The following is a 15064-nucleotide window of genomic DNA, read 5'->3' as shown; positions in this document are numbered from 1 at the left end:
CAAAAACTAGCCTGAGTTACAATAAGCTGGTCTAAGTTAGTTTGAAGTAATAATAACAAATCAAATAGTGTTATGAATTGAAAACTGAAAAATAGCTGTTAATCAAGTTTAAATAACTAAAAACAACAAAAAAAACAAAGTACTTAAAATAACCAAAAACTTCAAGAAAGGTATTTTAGCTGTAAAAACTAGCTTGAGATTTATAAAGACTGTACAAAATAATCTAAGTTCTGAATAATAAAAGAAACAAGCATTAGTGTTTAAACAAATTCTAAATAGCCTGATTTGGTCTTAATTGCACTAATTTTTGAAAGTTTTCAAACTAGTAGGAGTTATACTGAGTAGAATGAGATATCCTGAACAGCATGAGTGTGTGGCAATCCTGATACACCACTAAATATTTTAAAATTACTATTAAATGGTGTTTACATAAACTATTAATAAGAAAATAAGAATAATCAAGTCCTTAGGTGGGTCTATAACTTAAAAAAAAAAACATTACCTTCACTTGAAATCTCAAAATAAATACAGGCTTGACACAGATCAAGATAAAAAAAGATAATTACCTAGGATGATGTCGCACTAATATCAAACTGATAGTATACTATATTTGATGTCTTTTTTAACCATTTTTTAGTCTAAAATATATATATTATAAATACATAAATAAAATTAAACTTATTTATCACAAACTAACAAAAACTAAATATTTAATCACTTTTATTTGACAATATCAGGGGTCGGCAAACTGCGGCCGGCGGGCCACATTAAAAAAAAAAATTTCAACTAGTTTAATGTATTAACATTCTCAGAAAGTAAAAATTAAATTTTAGTGTTATCTTTAAAAGATAATCTATCGCCTAAACTTTTTTTGTCCAAAACAATTATCTTTAAATATATTTTTTAAAGAACGCAAAAAGCGTTCCTTTGTTGACCTGCCGACCACTGGACTATATCAATACAATAACTTATATTGATTACAATATTGTAAAATAAAGTCAATTAAATATTTCATTTTTTCATAAATAATTTTATTCTTACTATGTATTTGTATAGCTTGTTTAAAACAAAGTTTTTTTTAGAATAAACATATTTAACTTTAAACATTGATTTTTCGCCTATAATTATGGTTAAAAAAGACTGAATATAATATATTTTTAGTTTGATATTGGTGCAACATCATCTTAGGTAATTGCCAAAACAAATTTCAGACTTTACAAAATCATATTTTTAATCAAAATCGATTCAAAAATACATAACCAAAAACTTGGAAGGTTTTAATTTATTCAAAAAATTTAATTTGACCCTGAAGCAAATTTTTTAAATAACATTAGCAAATTGCAGTTTTAGTGACAATAAAATTTTGATAATTTACCAAAGATGATGTTGCACCAATATCAAGCTGAAATTATATTACATTCCTGTCTTTTTAACAATAATTTTGAATAAAAGTCAATGTTTTAAGCCTAATATGTTTAATCTAAAAAAATACATTGTTTTAGAAAAGCTATATAACTACATAGTAAAATTAAATTTAATTATTTTAAACTAAAATATTTAATTAATTTTATGTTACAGTATCATAATTGATATAACTACTAGGTAATTACCTAGGACAGGGGTTGGCAGGTCAAAAAAGGAACGTTTTTTATGTGCTTTAAAAAACATACTTAAAGATAATTTTTTTTGAACAAAAAATATTAGGCAATTAATTATCCTTTAAAGCTAACACTAAAATTTGATTTTTGTTTGTTGAGATAATTTATAAAATAAACTAACTGAAAAAAAAAATTTTATGCGGCCCTCGGGCTGTAGTTTGCCAACCCCCGACCTAGGATGATGTTGCACCAATACTAAGCTGAAATTATATTATACTTGATGTCTTTTTTAACAATAACTTTAAGCTAAAAATTAATATTTTATAAAAACATAGTTAAATTTAAACTTATTTATCATAAACAAATAAAACTTAAATCAGGGGTGCCACTGGTTTTTGACAAATTTTCTTCAGGTTTTTAAAATTTAATTCAGGATTTTAGAGTCTATTTTAATTTTTGGGTCTATTCTTAGTTTAAAGTTAAGTTTAATGTAAAAAACCTGTTTCAAATAGTACAACAACATTTAAAAGATATTGTAAAGTTACTTTAAATGTGTTTTTTGATATAAATTTTCTTGATAATAACAAAAAAATTGATCTATAATCTATATGATAGATTTTTTGTCTCAAATCAAAAATTTACTACTTAGCATGTTAAAAATTTCAGGTTTTTCCAGGTTATTATAAAATTTTTGTTCCAAATTACAGGTTTTAAAAATTATTAGCCTAAATTGTCAAATTCCAGGTTTTTCAGGGATCCCTGGTTTTGTGGCAACCCTGTAAATATGACTACATTTGTTGGATAACAATTTATATTTTTTATTGGTGAAGGGTTTAGATTCTGAAACTTTAAACTTCTCAGTTTTTATATCATTGTGACCCCTAGACCACTACTTGAAAATATTTTTAACACTTAACCAATTGGAACAATCTTTTTTCTAGGATTATTTAAAACTCAATCCTTCTATAAATTAAAATTCACAAAATTACTGTTTCTAGAGTGTTCATGAATGAAAAAGTATTAGTTGCATTATGCTTTCATAAGATTTCATAAAAAATTCAAGAACATTCATTATTAAACATTTTTTAACTTTTTAACATTACCGATTCGAAAAGTAACGATCAGTCCAGAGTAATTGCCATATTTTAAGAGTTCTAAGTTCGAGCGGTTGTAAACACAACGCTCTGTTTCAAATAAAATGTTATCCTGGCGAAATTTCTGAGAAGAAAAATAAACAGCCGCTATATTAAAAAAAAGGTAAAAACTGCTCCGATTTAAAAACAAAAGCACTTTTAGCTATTAATCTATTGCCATATTTTGAGAATTTGAAACTCAAGCAGTTTTAAGCACAACAATTTTTTATAACGTACATATTATCTTAAAAAAAATTTTAGAAGAAACAATAAAATTACAGATTTTTTTTTAATATTTGTTAAATACATATAATAGTATTCTCCACAAGAAGTTGTAAGTGCTAGGCCAGAATATGTTATTTATAAAACATTAAGTTTTTTTTATACAATTGTTTCCCTATCCTACTCAATAAGTCAGTTCTAAATAAATAGTTCATCTCATCAGTCAGCTTATACTTTTTACGTCAAAGCGCACACAAAACTATAATAAAACTTTTATTTATTTTTATGTCATCAAATTATTCAGTTTAAAAGATAGACACAATAAATTTGCAACAACTTTTAAAATTTTATAAGTAAGAGTTAAAAAACTTTGACAATTACCAAAAAGTTTTTTTTTCTTTTATCTAAAATTAAACTGAGTTTAATTCTTACTCTTATGCTTTTCTATATCACCTAAGTCCAGCTTTGTTTTTAATTAAATTTATTTTTATTCCGAGCTTAGATATCTCTGTTAATAAGTCTTCAGTTCTGACTTTTAAGTCCCGAATATATTTTGGAAGAATAGTTTTAAGTTTGTGTTTGCAGTTACTAAAGGAACATTAAACCATTTGTTTCTACTTTCAAACGAAGAACCTAATGATCCAGCATATTGCTATAAGTAGTTAAAATATTACGTATTAGATTCTTAAACAAACGATTTTATACTTAGTTAATGAAAATATCTCTTTATATTTTAGCCTTAGCTGCAAGAGTACTTTTCACTGCCTTTAAATTTTGTAGATATAAGACTTATATCATATAATCTCTTAAAAATCAAATAAGGTTCAATAGTTGAATAAATTAAACGACTATAGAATCTTTCTATACGTTAAAATTGCTATTTGACTTATAAATTGTGTTTGTATTAAACAGAACCATTGTTTAAGATCTGTTTCAATAACAATAATAAATACTTTATAAATAATTCTAGTGTTTTTTAGACTAAATAGTCCTGTATTATTTTTTAGATATTTATCAATGCACAGCATATTTTCAGTATAGTACACTGTTTTAGTGATTCGACTTTTATAATGTTCATAAGCGTTAACCACAAAATTATAAATAATATACCAAGAAACAGTATAGTTAGATCTTCTCATATAAAAAAGCTTATAAAAAAGACGTATAAAAAAACAGTTTGTACAGTAATCTTCCTTTATTGTACCAACATATGTTTCTGTGTGTTAACGAATCAACACACTTCAACTGGGTTCTGTAAAAAAAATATAATTACTGTAATGAAAGAATAAAAGCAAAGAGTAAACAGGTGTGTAGATATTTTTTACTAAAATAAAATAAGTACTACAGATAATAGTTAATAATAGGTAAAATACTTAATATTAAGTCCGACTGTTATAAAACTATATAATATTTGTAATTATTAAGTCTAAAACACATAAAGTAAACTAAAATACACAACAAAACAACAAATCATAACACAAACAAAGCACTCACGTTAATGGAAAGAATAACTGATTCAAATTTACTGTTGTTAATGAATGAACGAAATACATTCATTAAATCTAATAATTACTAATAATTTGTTAGCAAACGATTAAACCTATATTTTGGACAGTTACGTATAAAAAAAATATAGATTTAAAAGTAAATAAATTAACTAATATTAAGTGATGGAAATTTGTAATAAAATAAACTATTAATAGTTAACATATACTGTTGTTTATTTCTTATTGAACAATAAAAAAGGGCTAACAATAATTGATCCTACGACGTAGTGTACAAAAACCCTTCAGTTATCAAGTCGTTTATCATTTGAATACAGTTTAAAATTTATCCAGGAAAAATTTAAAGTTATAAAATTAGTAAACAAAAATGAGTTATAAAAAAAAAAATGTTTTAATAGTGCCACCACAATATAGTACTGTTTATCTTTAATTTGCAGTTATCGCCTTAAAATTGTTAATTGCTAGTTTCGTAATAAATTTAATAGTTTTAGTTAATACTTTTCGATACAATTTTATCTAACGATCCTAATTAAAAAAAAATATTCTTTTAAAAATACTTCAACTCAAAACTTCTTTATAACAGTTTCATAGTATAAAGTTGTTTTTAGAGTTTAGATTTTAAATAGAGTTTTATAATATTTAAGACCAATAAAACTTAGAAACAGGATGATGTTATATCAAATTAATTAATAAACATATGATTATAAATATTTCATACTCGCATTAATGAAATTAAGTATACAACTAGAAAAAAGATATTTCCAAGCTCTTTTTTATATCTAAAATTTTAAGTGAAAAAAAGTTAATAACTATAAAATTTAAATTTAATTTTTAATATTAAAACAGAAGTTTAATGAACTAAAACCATTAAAAGTTTATTTTAATTTATTTATCTTTAAATGTTTAACTGATTTTACCAAACTGTGCTACATACGATCCTTGTTCTTCTTTTTAAATTTGATTGGTGAAAAACTATTTAAATGTTTTAAAATTAAAATGTTACAATGTTTTGTAATTTTTTTTTTCAAAAGTCTTGAAAAAGTTACATAAACTTTAAAGAACATAAAAGAACGTAGCTAGTTATTTAAGTTAATCGAGCATTAAACACTTAAACACATTTAAGATTTTAATTGCATTAGAACCCAAAAAAGATCTGCGTAAACATTTATTTTAGTCATTTAGTGTTAAAATTTATTTCAAGAAATTGTTATTCCATATAGATAGAGTGAAATAAAAAGTTTTAAAGTCTGCGTGCTGAATCTGGCTTGCGTCGTATAAGGTTGGCTTTTTCAGAGTTAATTAAATTGAGCTTTTTTCTAGCAAATACTTTGTAATGTGCAATCAATTTTGTTTTTTATATGCTTTAGTTCTTATTTGATGATAGTTTCGTATCAATTTAGCTTTTGTAGAGTGTTTTATGATTATTATCTTTCAATAACCTGCCACCTAGATATGCACTTCCTAGGTACGTACTGCTAGTATGGTACACACTTTTTAGCCGAAAAACACTGTGTTCAAAATGAAATATTTTTTTATTTTAAATAAAATTCTAAAAGTAGCAATACATAAATAATATATTTAAAATTAATATACACAGTATTGAATTAGATAGACTAAAACTAAAGGGACCACAAAATAAGTTACAAACTTACAAGTTGTATATCAAATCCTATATCTAAAGCAAACATATTACAGTTTACTTAGTAAACGAGAATAACGAACAGTACAATTTAAATTTGCACACCCCATGATTAAAACATAGTAATAAAAAACACTTAAAATGTTATACAAAGTTTAGATATACGAAAATAATAAACAATGCAATTTGCATTTACATAGCCCATGATTGTATCATAAATGCAAAAAGCGACATTAACAGAAACTACAATGTATTATAAGCACCACACCATATCCTCCTAAGAACATCACATCATAAAATCCTTTATGTTGTGTTTTTTACCAAAACAACCAGTTAAAATGTAAAAAATGCTAAATAATAAGTAAGCAGGAGTAAAATTTAGTTCTTTGAATAAAACAGTTTAATAAAACCATGTTCAATGTTTATAAATCTTTTTTATGTAAACTTAGTAGTTTATTATACGTACCATGTGAGTTTTAAAGGTACAAGGAAATACAACATAGATTAAAAAACTTTGTGGGTTGAATACAAGTATACATTAATAAATACTCACATATAAATACATATATTAAATAAAAGTCTAAATACTTTTAATACAGTTTCAACAAACATGCTTTGTTTTTATGGTGATTTTTTTTGAGGATTTGGCTTTAATAGTCATTTGTAAACTTTGAGTTTGTACTAGGCTTAATGAAGTTAATTAAAGACCGAAATTTCTTAGGTACTCACTGCCGATTGGGTACGTAATTTTGCACTGTGTTAAAAGTGCGTACCTAGGTGGCAGATTACTGTATATAATTTTTCAAAATTATGCAGTAAAACTTTTTAAACAAGTCGGGCCCGTGAGACACTAGTTAGTTATTGTTTCTGGCATGTTAAGTGTGCCTTATTATTACAATTTTTTCAGATTAATTCTGAAAATATGCAGTAATTATAAATTTATGGTTTAATGTCGTCGACTTTCAAGTTCAACGCATATATACTTCTAACAAAGTGTATTTAGTTACAAGCGTGTTTAAGTTTTTAGTTTTTTGATAGTGATGTACCGTACTCACTATCCGGGTCCGGGTCCGGCCGGATATTGCCATTTTTGTCTGATATCCGGTTCCGGCCGGATTCTAATTTGAAAAAAAAGTCCGGGTCCGGTTCCGGCCGGATTCTAATTTAAAAAAAAGTCCGGATCTGGGTCCGGCCGGGTCCTAACAGAGATCCGGCCGGACCCGGATGTAGTTAGTAAAAAAGAGCATACTGAAAAGTATTTTTTCATAAACAAACCCTGTGTAAATTAATAAGATTCATTTTCGTCAGTTAAACATAAACACCTACCGTGATTGGCTCATTTTGTACACGTGACTAATTTACATTTGTTTACATTTAAACTATGAATTAAATATTTCATTAAATGCAACTCTTTACATATTTTGTAAAATTGAAAGCTTTGGAATGAATACTTGCACTATTTATTGTTTAAAGTTGAGCTCAGAGAATATTTAGAGTTAATACTGTTGAATGTACGAGCCAATGAGAATCATATGATGAAGTTTTTCAAACTAAATACTGATGTAACAAAACATCAGAACATGACAGGCAGTTTATATGTAAGCAGTTAGTTAGTTTGGTGTGTAGCTTGAAGCAACAAAATATCTTGAACGTTTTTGTGAATGCTTATTGTAAGTAGTGTTTTGTTTTAAAAGTGAATATTTCAACAGGTGTTTAATTGTTTAAATATTTAAGCCAGGTTTATAGTTTAATAGTTTATTAAAAATTTTACAGTTTCTTGTTTACTAAAAGTTTTATTTAATTTTTAGATTTTTGTTTTAAGTCTTTTGATACAGATTTAAATAGCTTCCAGTTTTTAAAGTGTTACCAAATTAATTAATAGTTTTGTATATGCTAGTATTTCTTGTTGTGTTTTATATAAAAGATTCATCACTCAAAACTGTCGTGTCTGATTATAGAAAGTAGTCCCAGTTAGAATTTAGTATTTGTTAGATATTAAATAAATAAGGTAGGATTTAATTATGATGGGTAGTACTAATAAGTTAAGTGTACCACAATCAGTCTACAACTTTACTACCAAATTGTCAACCTTTGCTAGCTGTTCTACTGATTATTAGATTAAAGTATCTTTTTCAGTTTTTAAACCTCATTCTGACTCAGGCTTGTTTATACTCACTCTAGCTAGTTTTATTGACTTAAACAGTGGCAACCCTGCTAGTTTGAAAATTTTTGGGAATTTTAGAAAGTCTTGGACTGCCTCAGGCTAGTTTAGTTTTTTATAAAAGCTCAGGCTAGTTTTATTTTAGATTTTGAATGAGTTTGAGCTGATCCAGTTTTCAATATTTTGTAATTTTCTAGTGTATTTTGTTTAAGAACTTGATTTCAGATTTTAAATTGTAAATAAGACCTAAATTTGTAAACCTTGTGGCTAGCTGTTCTACATATTATTAGATTAAAATTTTATTTTTTCAGTTTTTAAAAGCCTCATTCTGACTCTGGCTAGTTTATTCTAGTGATGTACCGGACTCACTATCCGGGTCCGGGTCCGGCCGGATATTGCCATTTTTGTCTGATATCCGGATCCGGCCGGATTCTAATTTGAAAAAAAAGTCCGGATCTGGTTCCGGCCGGACTCTAATTTGAAAAAAAAGTCTGGATCCGGTTCCGGTCGGATTCTAATTTGAAAAAAAAGTCCTGATCCGGTTCCGGCCGGATTCTAATTTGAAAAAAAAGTCCGGATCCAGATCCGGCCGGACCCGAAATTGTGGGTCCAGTACATCACTATTTTTTAATTAGTTTATTTTTTTCACTCCTATTTTAGGGTAAAATTTGTGTTAGGTTCTTTAAAGTTTTTCAATTAAATCACATTGATTAAGAACACTTTAGTAATTTAGATTTACTAAAAAAAAATAGTTTATACTTCAAATGATTCAGTAATTTACATTTGAATAACAATATTTTTTTTTGTTGAATAACTTATAAACTTTTATTTACTTTTAAACAAGAAAAATTTGTTTTCTAAAAATTTTAAATTAGACCATTTTAGTAATATCTATCGTTTAAAATTCTAAGTTTAAGTTTAGCCAAGACTTATCATTTATTAGTAATTACTAAAGCAACAAATATTTACTAGCTCTTAATAACTTTTGATTCGACTAACGGCGTTAGTTGGAATAAAGTTTTGACACAAAAACATCTGTGGTATATATTCTGATAAGCTTAACTTATAAGGATCTCCAGGATTTAACGCCTTTTAACGTTAAATCTTATAACTTTTGATTAGTAATTAAAAGAAAGACTTTTTTTTTGCTTAATTATTTACTTTACCAATAATACCAGACGATTAAGATTAAGTATAACTTAAACGATAAAAAAAAACTTATATAGTTGTACTAAACTTGATAATGAGTTTTTAAGCCTATAGCACCTTTCTTTAAAAATTTTTAATTTTATCCTAGAAACATTACAGCTGGTTAACATTTCTGCACAAAAATAGACTCTTAGCTTTACACTACTAGCATGTATAAACTTTAAGAAACATATATGTAATATAACTTTAGGTCAGAGTTATAAAAGTTTTAATGTTGATATGTCAAACATTTGTTTGCTTTATTTGTTTAGTTTTAACTGACTGAAACTTGGCAACTTTGACTTAAGTTAGTTTTTTAACATAAAAAAATTATATATATATAGTTTATTGAGCAACAAAAAAAAGCGCTTAAATTATTTGGTCCTAGGACCCACAAAGAACCTTTCGTAATCGAGTTACACACCACGGATACCTGTTAACGTTTTGTCCAGGACTAAAATGTTAACTAAAAGACATTAAAATAAAAAACAATAATCAATATAAAAAGAGTAATTAAGATAAATTCAAATGTAATATAAGTTTTCGTAACTATGAATTTCGAAACTGTAACTGTCGTAGTTTAATTCGAAATTAATAGTAATTTGAAATGTCACGAATTTAGTTCTCGAGTTAAAATTGTTAAACTTAATGATACTAAACTATATTTTGCTGATACTTAAAATTTGGTAGTTTAAAAAAAATAATTTAAACAAAGAAATTCTGCTGGAATTACTTTATACTAAAGTATAGCAGGTTAAATCTTCGTATGTTTAAATATTATAGATTTAATTGTCGAGTTAGAATTGTCGTAATTTTAGTTTAAAACTAAGTTCATGACTAGTCTGTAAAATTGTAATCATTAATGAAAAAAATTCTTTCTTCTGGCCTACCACTTGATAACTGAAAAGTTCTTTCCTAAATCAGGATCTTAGACGAAACTTTTTAAGCGCTCTTCTTTGATCAGCCAATAAACAATATTGTTATTTTTAAACTTATTATCACCTAGTTTTTACCATTAGTATTTATGTAATGCTATAAATTCAGTGTATAGTAAGTTTATAGTACTTTCTTTATAAAAAAAAATGGTAAAAGATTTAAAACTTTCGTAGTTTCAGTGTTGGATTAGTTAAAATATATAGGTAAATTAGTTAAAGTTTCATTACTGATTTTTGTCCTGCTCGTAATTTGTTATTTCAGTTTTTATGTGAGGCTTTTTAAATATTAATGGTTAAATTTAATTTAAATCTATGTATGCGTGCGTCAATGGCTAAATAGGTTTGGAAATTCTAAAAATAAAATATTATTAAAACTCGTTTTAATTCAAAAAAGGTAAAAGTTGTAGTTTAACTTGTAAAAATACTGTTCAAGAAAAAGAAACAGTTCTTTTCTTATAAGCTTAAGCTTTTTAGTTTTTTAAAGTGTTTAATCGTTATATAAAAATATAAGTTTTTACAAGTAATATCTGGCATTTTCATGCAGTCAAGTTTGTTTTTAAAAACAAACAAAGTTTTGCTTTCGTTTGATTTTATTTAAAAATTTATTCATATAACTAAAGTTATTTCCCTAACTGAATTTTTAAACTTTTGAGAATTTTAAAATAATTTACATACCAAGACAATTTAAAACATTCAAACAAACTACTTTTGATTTGTTATACTAAGTTGTAGTTACCTTGTATCAAATCTAATACTGTTTTTTTTTTTGTGTTTTAAGTTTTACTTAAAACTAAAAGCGATAGATCTCAAAATACTAGAAAACTAAAAAACTAACTTTAGCTTAGTTCAAAATATAAAACAGTATATAAGACAAACTTTATTTTACAATTTAAAGTTCAGATTACTCTAAATTTAGTAAACATTTTAACAAGTAATGAACTAAATCTGTTTTATTAACATAAGAATACTTTTAGTTTTTAAATACATACGTTTACTTTTAGCAGTTAGAAGTATACGGTATATTTTAATAAAATTAAGTTCAACAAAAAATTAAACTGAATTATTCTAGGATCATTAAAACAGCTTATTACTTAATACATGCTGAACCGAAAATTTTATACCATACTTATTTGTCGGTAAAATTAAAATTTTCAATTCTAAAACTTTGAAGTATTGCATTTAAAAAAATAATATTAAAATTTTCATTTACTTAAAAAAGACAAAACTCAAAACTACTTTTATATGCTTTGAAAATATGAAGTACTAGTTGAATGATAGTTTGAGGTTAAAACAAATTTAATTTTACAACTAAAACCTTTTTTTTTTTGATCGGTCAAATTAGTTTTTTTAAGACAAAGAACTATAGTTTTAGTTTTATTTTTTGAAACAAAATTAACTATTAAAAATAAATCTTGTTGTGAAAAACTTTTCAAAGATTAAAGAACAGTGTTTTTTAACTAATCTTTTTTAATAACGTATTCTTCAAAACTCTTTAATTAAACTTCAACCAACTAAAATAAACTTTAGTTAGTAAAACTTATTTGCTAAGAAAAAACAGATATATTTATAATTAAAAACTTTAAATACAAATTATATTGAAATTTACATCAATTAGCATTTAAAAGTCTTAAAGCCATAACTTAAGCCTAAGTTGTTTAGTTATAGTGCTAAAATAAGAGTTATGAGTTTTAATCTAAGTTGTAGTTCAAAATTTAAAAATTTCAATGTCTATAAAAACTCACAATGTAATTACTTTTACTTAATTTAAAAACTTATTAATCTTTTCCTTGTCTATGTCTATACAAAAGGTAAAGTTTTATAGTAAAGATTTATTTGAAATTGAATAAATTTTATTTTAATAAAATATGTTACCTATCTTACCTACAAATATTTTTTTTTTAATTATACGTTACCGCTTATTTTACTAAAAACTATTTTAAAAATTTTCGAAAATTTTATAAACTGTAACATATTCTTTTAGTTCAAGAAAAATGTATGTTTGTTGTAATAGATGTTAATAAAAACAGCCTAAAGTGTTTAAAAATATTAACTTAAAAAGTGCTGGTTATTAAATTTCAAAAAAAAAGTAATCTAGTTACGTAGTAAGTAGATAAATTTTATACTTAGTTTTCATATTCGAATCTTGTAGTAAGGTTTTATTGAATAAAACTTTGGCTTAAATAGTTTGCATTCAATTTTAATGCAGAGCCGAAAATAAAAATATTGTTGGCAAATAAAGTTTGTGAATTCAAAAAAAAGTTTTTTTTTAAAAATTTACAAAGTATGGCAAGCAAGCTATCGATAAAGTAAACTGTAATACTTCATATATAACCGTAAAAAACAGTTATGTATTACCAACAATTTTAGCAGTAATACTATTTTAGACATTAAAATTAAACTTTATCGATTGTTTTAAACTAAAAAAAACTTATACATCTTATATTTTATACATAAAAATAACAAAAGGACTATGTTTCATTATGCTAATTAAAATAAAGTAATTATATTGTTTAGTTTTAAAAAAGTAAATACATTTAAGTATCTTATATCATTTTAAATTTTAATCTAGTTCTAAATTTAAAAATATATATGTTTTATTATTACTAACTTCTTTAACAAAAATAAACAAAGTACAGTTTTTAATAGAAAACATAAGATTTTAATATCGTATCAAAAATTTTTATGATATTTTTATTTTACAAATGTGTTTATCGTATATAATTTTTTTGTTAGTTAAGCAGGTTGTTAAATTTTAAAACAGGTTTTGAATTCAAACATTTATTTTAAATAGTACTTTATAATATAAGACAATGTTTGGTAAGTTTTTAAAGATCTAAATTAATATAAAAAATGAATGATAAAAGTTAAGATATAAAAATCTAAGATTTTTTAATAAACTACATTTTCTGTTGAATAAAAGACTAAAGTTTTTTTTTATAAGTTACTTTTTATTTTGTTCTGTGTCTAGTTTTTAAATTTTTCTATACGAAGTGATTCAAATAGTGTGTTTTAATCTTATGAAAATCATTTTGTTAATCGTCAAATTTGTTAATAGTTAAACAAGGTTACAAATATTTAACTTAGTACAAAAAATTTAACTCCAAAAAAAAGTTAAAATTGAACCCTGCATAATTATAAAAAAAATTCTTTGAATTAGAAACATTAAAACTTAAAGCTCAAGTTGAGAAAAGATAATAACCTTAGAGAAAATTTTACTCTAAATAATACCATTTTATAAAGTTTTGTTTTCATTTGAAAAAATCAAAAACGATGGATTAAAGGTTGAAGTCATTAGATTTTTATGATAATTTTATTGTCTCACTCTTTTAATTCGAATAATAGCTTAGGAACCTTTAAAACATGATTGTTTACATCTCAAAAGTTATTTAAATATTTTTAAAGTCTAATAATAGTGTAATATTTTTTTATATTAAACTATGAAACAAGACAAAACTTGTATTACATCGGTAAGTAAATAAAACTTTATACTACCGATTTTTTTTATCAAAAAATAACATTTTGAGATATGTTTAACTTCTAAAACTTAATGCTAAGTAGAATACAGTTTTATATAGTTCTTTTTTAATTATTCTTTTAACTTAACAGTATACTGTAATAACTTTTATAATTTTCAATAGAATTCTCTTTAAGAATTTAAGTTTGAAAAAATATTAAAAGTGAGTTAAACATATTCAAAGTATCTGTTTCAAGTTTTATTTAAGCTCTAGAAATTTCATAAACATTACTCAACATAAATATTTCTAATCAAAACATATATGAGTATTCAATGTCTGTATTCTTTAATATGCATGTTGACAGATAGCAGCATAAACTTTGAAAACTTTTAGAGGACTTCAAACTTTTATTTATTGAATACAACTTATTTTAAGCTACTATAATGAAATTACTGCTGAAGCTTTTTTTAATGTCTTAGAAAATAGTGTTTAATTTAAAACTAAATAGAATATTTTGTTGAATTTGGCTAAGCTTAGCCTTTAAATTCTATTTATACTGACCAACTTACGATAATAATATTTTTCGCTTTGCTTTAAAGTTTTGTTTTAATAATGTTATAAGGTCGTATAAATCTTCTCTATTTTAAAGATCCAATACATAACTATAGGCAAGTTAATTTAGCTCATATGTTTTTCAACACAATTTTTTGTATTTAAACAAAATTTTTAGTCAATTTAAAATAAAACTGTGTAAAATTTTGTCTACATCTTAAAAAAATAACAATAAAAACTTTAAATATTTAAAAAGTTGTTGTAGCAGTATATTTTTAATACGTCGAAATTAGAATTTTACAAAAACTTTTTACCAAGAAGAAAATCAGTACATACCAAAATAATAAAGTTTTTAAATAGTTGAAGTGTTTGTTAATGATAATTATAAAATACAAATCTAGCCTCGAAATTTTCAAATACGTTTTTCACTATAAATTATTCATTTGCATATCACAAAGGTAATTGTGAAAAAACGATCCGTTGCTAACTTTGCTTTCCGAAACCAACGACAGACTTATATTTCATTAAACCCTCGCCAAAAATTACTCAAGAAAAAATTGATTCGAAACTGAGTAATAAATGTCGTGAAAAAAGAAAGAAAAAAGTTGCGTAGTAGCCCTGCCGTGCGTCGAGATAGATAATAAAGCAGACGAGCTGCAGAATTTATAGATTTACA

Source organism: Thalia democratica, chromosome 3, assembly GCF_965202585.1.
Source record: "Thalia democratica chromosome 3, ktThaDemo2.hap1.1, whole genome shotgun sequence".
Lineage (NCBI taxonomy): Eukaryota > Metazoa > Chordata > Thaliacea > Salpida > Salpidae > Thalia > Thalia democratica.
This window is presented reverse-complemented; position numbering follows the sequence as displayed.